This window comes from Eubalaena glacialis, chromosome 13 (genome assembly GCF_028564815.1).
Source record: "Eubalaena glacialis isolate mEubGla1 chromosome 13, mEubGla1.1.hap2.+ XY, whole genome shotgun sequence".
Lineage (NCBI taxonomy): Eukaryota > Metazoa > Chordata > Mammalia > Artiodactyla > Balaenidae > Eubalaena > Eubalaena glacialis.
The window spans coordinates 792648-799955 of NC_083728.1; positions in this window are offsets into that span (position 1 = coordinate 792648).

Here is a 7308-nt window from a genome sequence, read left to right on the forward strand (position 1 = left end):
CACATGTGCTGATGCGTGTGCAGATGGCCACATGGCCCCAGACACACACGTGTGCGTGATGCAGCTCAGGGCCCCCACCTCACTCAGCCACCAGCCTCTGGGGGTGGGATGGCTTCCTCCCACTTCTCGAGGGTCGGTGGTGGCCTAGGGCCGAGCCCTGCCTGCTCAGGCTGGGGTTCCTCATCAGAGACAGCTCAGAGACGAGGTCACGGCTTAGGGGAGTTCTTGGGCCACTTCCTGCCAGGACCCCAAGGGGTGGTAGAAGTAGGTCACCTTCCAAACAGCCCTGACAGAGGGTCTTCGGGGTGCCGATGGGAGGAAGGGGCAATCCCTCCAGCCCCAGCGAGCCTCCTGGTCCCAGAAACAGGACCAGGATCCAAGGTCCAAGGCCGTGCTGGGGACAGGGCTCAGCACAGCCACTGGAAACATCGGGGGCTTCCCGTTTGGGAAGAAACCTTGGGCGGTGCCCTTCAGGGCCGGAGGAGCCCACCCCCAGGGAAAACCTCTCAGGCTGTGTGGCAGCTGGGACTGATTAGCAGCCCCTGGTGTTGCCTTCCGGGCACCTGGGCTCCTGTGGGCCCAGCAGAGGCCGAGGGGTCGGGGGGAAGCGGGGGGAAGCGGGGAAGAAGCTGAGGGTGGGGCTGCAGCCTGCAGCCTCAGAGCCCGGGACAGGACAGGGGACGGGAGGCAGACCCGGAGCCCCTCCCTCACTTGTCCAGAAGTTCCTGGGACACAGGGTGAGGAGCCCAGAGGAGCAATGTGCCTGCCGAGGCCCCATCAGCCGCCCGGGCAGTGCCTCCAGGACTGTCCAACCTGAGAATGGTGAGCATCCAGGGACAATCTCAGGTTCGTCAGCCCGCGAGGTGCCGCCCCCTCCCCAGCAGCAGCTGCCACGGGGCGAGGGGCACGTGCACTTGGGCCGGTCGGCAGAAGGATCTGGAGGGTCGGTACCACCTGGGCAAGGACTCCGCCCGTCACGGTGTCTCCGCTGGGCCACCTGGCGTCAGGACGCACCCACAAGACGCCTGTATCCTGGGCCCAGCCTGACGCAGCCCTAAGTGCTCCAGGGTGAGTCCGAGGAAGGGGCACCTGTACAGGTTCCCGGGCCAGGGCCGGGGCACGAGGCAGCCAGAGATGCTGCGGGCCGCTGGGAGACTTCCAGGCTCTCTGAGGTCAAGCTGAGGGCTCGTGGGTAGCAGGAAGGGAGGGGGCCGTGGATTCAGAGCAGGGGGGTCTCCCTGAGGCCAGAGGGAGCCGAGTCCCCGGGACTTGGAGCGGGTGGGCGGCCGGGCGCGCCGGGCACCGGGGCCGCCCCACAGCGACGGGTTCCTCCCGCCGGGACGGGCCGCGCGGCGTCCTCGGGCCCGGAGCCCGACCGGGGAGACGCTGCTCCGCGCGGGCAGGTGACGGGCGGGGCTGCCTCGTGGTGCTGCGAGTGGGGCGGGGAAGGGGGGCGGGAGGTGCGCCTAGGACCCTGCCCACACGCTGCGACCCCGACGACCACGACTTCAGCCAGGAGCTTCAGCCAGGGTCCTGGGACTGGGCACCGGAGGGCAAGGGGCATGGGGGGGGGGACTTCGGAGTCTTTCCGAAGTGCCATTCAGCCACGCCCGCGGCCCTCGGTCCCCCTAAACCTGGGCCAGTAGGGGTGGAGGTCCCGTTGCCCACCACCCTGAATGCGCATCATTAAGGGTTGGTGTCACATTGTCACGTCCTCTTTCTCTGTAAGTATCCCAGATAGAAAATACTGAAAATAAGGAAAAACGTCTGAGGACGCCACGGCTGGCAGGGAGATGGGAAGGGGGCCTTCCTCTCTGTGGATGTGCAGGGCATTTGGGCCCACCAGTCAAGGGAGGGCTTCCAGACCCCTGCCCAGCAATGGTCCCCGGCGAGGGCAGTGCAGCTCTGCTTCACCAGCCAGGAACTAAAACCCACCTGTGTCCTCAATTAACAAGACCACCAACCACTTGTGTTTAATTCATATGATATATGCTGTACAGAAATTAAATTAACTAGACCTAGATGTAGCCACATGGATTAAAAAAAAAAAACCCTGCACTAAATGAACACTCCCAGTGATTTAGTGCTGTACAATTTATGCAAATCTTAGAAATCAGTGGTACACGTTATTTATGGATGCTGAGACTGGTAGGCAGGGTTTAAAACCACGAACAGAAGTGAGCTGAAGTGCCTAGTGGGCCACCTCTGGGCCTGGGAGAGAGGTACAAATGGGTCTTCACTGTCATGTTTTCTTTTCTGGAAAATCTAAATTAAACTACTTCGTATTTGTTATGTACGAATAAAGAGTTTCAAGGTGTTTGTTACACAAGTCTTAGTATTTTTAGGCTGTTTTGATTTTTTTCAAATCATTTCTGCCAGGCCCTTCGCTAAGACCAAGGACACAGAAGGAAGACCCAGCGCCCCCCGCCCCCGAGGGGGGCACAAGCACGAGGGGCCATCACCCCCCGGGGTGTGGAAGGTGGCAACTGCAGCCGGGGCCTGGTGTTTCTGGAGGCACCTGCTCCCTACAGCCCTGCAGGGCCAGGGAGTCAGACCCATGGGCCTCCTGGGTTAGGGTGGCCTCTCCCACCTAACGCCAGGGTCCTCAGGGCCTGAGCACCCCGATGTGTGCAGAAGGGCACACGTGGTGGACGTGAACCCCCATGCACATACACGCCCTGAGGCAGAGATGGCGCCTCCTGCAAGAGCCCAAGAGTGGATGCTTGTCTCGGGTGGGGAGACAGGCACAAAGGCACCTGCCTGCACCACGTCCAGGGGGGCGTGGTGGTGCTCAGGCTGTCCCCTGCTCCTCTCTCCCTGCCGTCCAGGTGATGGGGGGGAGGTAAATCTCAGAACTCTCTGGGGGCCAGGTAGGAGGACGGGCCTTGCCTGGGAGATGCCAGAGAGCAGGGCCGGGTCCCCAGCAGCTTGGCGACAACCCAGGAAGACGGGGCAGTGGTGTCCAGGCGTGAGGACCCGAGCATACTCCATGCTGATGCCCTGGGTGGAGCTGGACGTGGGTGGGGCTGCCCAAGGGGCAGAGGAGCTGGCCAGGTGCCCTCTGTGGTAGCCTTTCCTGACTTTGTGTTGCCAGCTGAGGACAGGCCCAGGACTGGCTTGCTCTCCTGGAGAGCTGCAGCCCCGCTCACCCGGCCAGACAGCTGCTCACGGGCAGCAGGATGGAGGGGCCGCTGTCTGAGGGCAGCAGGGATGGTTCCCAGAGGCTGAGGTGGTAGGACGGTCAGCTGGCTGGAGAGGAGGGGACAGTGGGACCAGTGGTTGTTGGCCACTGGCTTGCTGGCCGTGTCCCAGGAGGGCTCCAGGACCCACAGTCCAAGCTGCCCGTGGCGTGTGGCTCTCCCAGCTCACACATTCCTTCCTTCACCCCCGTCGTGGTATTTAGAAAATGGAGGGGTCTGTCCACACTCGGACCAGGCAAGTGGTAGTGAGGTCCCAGCCCCCAGAGGACTCAGGAGGGCCGCCGAGGTCAGCTGCCCCCAGAGTGCAAGACTCCCCTAAAGCAGGATTATGCAGGGATCATTGAATAAGACATACACCCAGTCTGCAGTGAAAACATTTATTTTTTACAAGTTATCTTTATTATAGGTCAACATTCAGACATAAGAGACCATCACCATGGGGAACCACCGTGACCCTCCAGCCCCGCCCCAGGTGTGTGCGCGGGCTCAGGGCAGAGGCCGGTCCAGCAGCAGGACGCAGCAGCACACGGACGGTCGCGGTCCACGCACCTGCGTTTAGCTTCTAACCATGACGCATACGTGTTTCAGTGTAAGCTGCTCCCCTCGCCCACCCTGAAACACCCTTAATTCCAGGGAGACAAAATCACCAAAAGCTGCTGCCCACAGGACCCCAGGCCCAGCCGCTTCCTGCCCCGGGGACCCTCCAGGGTGGATCTGGGGTCAGAACAGAGACCCCTTTGAATGTGGCTTTGTCACTGATTGTATCTGATGCTTACAAAATTGGTTTTCATGTTTCAGGGGAGGGAGGGGTTTCCAGCCACTCACCTCTGGGTCAGGTGAGCCCCCAGGTATGGGTGTGACCTTGGCAGCCCTGCACCCTACCCTGGAGGAGCCGACACCGGCAGCGCTCGGGCGCCCGGCCTGCCGTCCACACTGATTCCAGGGACACAACGGGGCCGGTGTTTCCTTCTGTGCACCTGGCAGAGGAGCTCGCCCAGACCCCCTGCTCCTGCCCCGACTCGTCAATAAACCAGAGGCTGTTTTGGAGCCCGCTTTTATTGTACTGTCGCTTTGCCCCAGACGGCGGCAGTAACGCCGCTGGGTGATATATACATATACACATATGTACACACACTGCCCACACCTACAGCAGAGACGACGCCAACCGTGCTTGAAAGGACAGTAAAAATGTAGCTTTTGCCAATTCCACAGGAGAAGGAGTCACAACCAAAACAGCAAAACAGGTGAGTCCTGTGTCACATGGGCTCACAGCTCAGAACGCTGGGAAAGGAATGAGATCAGTCACTTGTTCACGCCCCTCACCACCCCCCCCCCACCCCACGCTGTCCCCCTGGCGGGATGTGCTGAGAGCCAGGGAAGAATGGACGGGGCCCCTGGGCTCTGCCCCCACAGAGCCTGGCCCCTCCAGGGAGAGCCCACGAGCCGGTGCCCACCCCCCTCACAGGTGGTCTCACACCAGGTGCCACGGAGGCTGCCCGTCTCCCCGGTGGGCACTGCACGAGCTCCCCTGGAACAGACCGCCCGAGGTTAGAATACACCAGATGGTCCCGGCAGGGCCCCTCCCCGAGCAGGAGCCCTGTGGACACAGCACGCCTAAGGGGCCCCAGCGGTGCTGGCTGCTCGACTCATCAGAGAAGTAGGAAAGCTCACGCACGAGCGGTAACATCTACAGCAGTTTGAAAACAGAAAAACGCCCAGAAAAGACAAGAGACCACGTCACCAAGCAAAAGCAGAAACCTACGGGCCGGCAGCTCCCGTCTGCACCCTGCGGCCTCTCCACGCTCCCTGCAGGCCACAGGCGGGCAGTGCTGCCGTAGCCTCAGGGCACCCAGCACTGGCCTTGGTGGCCCTGAAGCGAGGGCCGAGGTGCTCCTGTTCCCACCACAGCAGGCAGAGGGTTGTCCCCTCCGAGCACACGAACAGGGGGCCCTCCAGACACAACACCCTGCTCACCAGGGAAGCAGGTGGGCCACACAAAGAAAAGGGAAATGCAACCAGGGACCTAGGTCTTCAGTCAGGGGAAGGGCCTGAAAGCACAGACAGGGAAGACTTTGAAAGGGCTTCTGCCTCCAAATCAACAAAGTGGACATGCTTCGGGGTCGGGGTCAGGTGAGGGGGGTGCGGTCCAGACCCTGCGCCTGGCCCCTGGGGTACCCAGCCCTCATGGAGTCATCAGCATTGCCTTGAGGATTGTTGTCATCACCGTCACGATTTATTTAGTTTTTACAAATTCTACAGGAGACTGGGTTCAACAAACTTCCGGACCTGCCCCCCTGGCGTCCAGGGGAGCATCACGTTTCTAGCGGACGATCAGTAAGATTCGGGAACCAAAAGACACCTGGCAGGGACTCGCCCTGACCTGTGTGATGGACCTCGGAGTTTTCTGCCCACGAAGTAACGACACAGTCACTGTGGAAGGGGCGGCTGCCTACCTGAAGTCCAACCTCTGAACTTCGTGCTTGGCCACTCTAGGGAAAAACAACTCATTTCCTAAGTTATTTCCAGAAACGTCAGGAAGGCCGAGTAGGGCCTGCTCTCAGGCTGAATTCTTGCTGGCCTGGAATTGGCACCCAAGACTGTCCTAGTGTCTGGCCTCCTCCCTGTTCCAGGGTAGGTCAAACAATGGATTTCTTGTCCTTTTGAGAGGTCAGATTTCAGCAGATTATTTCTCATTTAACATCAGCGCAGATCTCCCCTCTTGCTGAACATCTTCGTGATTGTTTTCAAGGGCAAAACCCCAAACAAAATGGAACCCACAAGTGCCCACGGAGCTGGTGCCCGCAGAGCTGGCTGCTCACCCCACACAGCACCGTGAGGGCGGCAGGCACGCTGGGGCCTGGGCGGGGGTGGGGTGGGGTGGGGTGGGGTGGTGGTCATCAGTGGCTCGGGAAGGTGTCCCGGTGCGTCTGACCTCCTTGCGTGCAGCCCCCTGCCCCATGGCCTTCCCTACTGGACACTCCGGAGGAGCCCAGCAGTCGCGAGGTGCATCACGGGAAACCAGACCCACTTGGGCCACACAGGTCCTGGGGCAGGTGCTGGTCTGGCACGGGCCCAGCACAACCACGTCTCCAAGTCCTCAGAGCAGGGGCCACCACAGGTCTGGACGCGGACTAGACAGACTGGCTTCCAAGCGCCCACAGACGGTGCACGGACAGAGGTGAGCGGGGCTTCCGTGGCCTGGCTGCGGGCTAACGAGCCCAAGGGCACCAGGGCCACTTGGGGACCCAACCCTCTGCCCAGAGTGTGCCTTTGGTCCAGCTGGTCCTTTCTCCGTGAGCCCGACGTCTCTAGCTCTGCCCAAACCATCGACGACGGCCAAAGGGAGCAGTCGCAAGAAAGCGGGTGGTGAGAGCTCTGGGAAGCACGGAGGGGAGGGCTGTGCAGCCCACTCGCCACCGGCAGCCGGGACTCTCAGCCCCCCGGACCACCACTAATTGGGCCGCTGCTGCCATTTGTGGTTCTTAGAGGTTCAAAAAAGCATTACCAAGAGGCCAGGTGGGCCTGAAGGAATGTGGAGGACGATGCAGGGCAGGGGAGAGTGAAGGCTGCGGGAGGTGCCCCTTCCATCCGGCTCGTGGCCTGGGGACGTGTGGGAGCGTCCCCACCCCGGGAGAGAGCACGCGCGAAGCGCGGGGGCCTCAGGTCAGACGTGGGGAACAAGTGCCACAAGGCTGAGCAGACGGGGTGAACGGGTCCCGCACAGACTGTCCTCGGGACGAACGCCACGGAAACGCCCCGGCGCTGGGAGGGGGGGCCCAGCTCCTTCCTGGCAGGTGAGTCCAGAGGCCCTGCCTGTGGCCACATGGTAGGCAGGCACGGGGCAGGGAGCAGACCCCACGGCTCCAGCCAGGCAGCACCTGCCTCAGGCCCCCACGGGCACGGGGAACGGAGCGCCCGTCCCGCCCGAGCCCGCCTGACCGTGAGGGACCACACAGGCCGTCCAACCGCTGCGTCGGCCTGCCCGAGAGCCCGGAGGCGGCCCCACGTCCGGGGAATGCGGCCTGGCTGCAACACGCTCACAACACAGACAGACATGGAACGTAACCCCGTACATGCTATTAAAAAAGGAAACAACAGAAGAAGAAGA